General features: G+C 48.3%; 1 protein-coding gene across 1 annotated transcript in view; it reads left to right on the top strand.

Annotated features, from left to right (window-relative positions):
• ABCA13 (ATP binding cassette subfamily A member 13) overlaps positions 1 to 354 on the top strand; it is a 329,169-nt gene that overhangs the window by 321 nt on the left and 328,494 nt on the right. The window lies entirely within an intron of this gene.

Genomic DNA, 354 nt, shown 5'->3' with positions numbered 1-354 from the left:
CCCAAGAAAAAGATAAAGGTGGAATTTGAACTGTAATCGTTGTTTTGGGGCAGCAGCTGTAAAAATGAAACTGCACGTTCCCTTGGTTGGAGGGACCAGGCATAAATGGTATGTTACAGGTGCGATCCCCACAGCGGGAGGCAGAGGTGTCTGTCACCAGAATGGGTGTGACACATCACCTGGGGCTCTTCGATGTCACATCTTAAAAAAAATTTTTTTTAATGTTTTATTTATTTCTGAGAGAGAGAGAGAGTGAGTGTGAGCAGGGGAGGGTCAGAGAGAGAGGGAGACACAGAATCTGAAACAGGCTCCAGGCTCTGAGCTGTCAGCACAGAGCCCGACGCGGGGCTCGAA

Source organism: Crocuta crocuta, unplaced genomic scaffold (genome assembly GCF_008692635.1).
Source record: "Crocuta crocuta isolate KB4526 unplaced genomic scaffold, BGI_CrCroc_1.0 scaffold108, whole genome shotgun sequence".
Classification (NCBI taxonomy): Eukaryota; Metazoa; Chordata; class Mammalia; order Carnivora; family Hyaenidae; genus Crocuta; species Crocuta crocuta.
The sequence above is the reverse complement of the archived record's forward strand: the minus strand, read 5'-3'. Positions and strand labels throughout refer to the sequence as shown.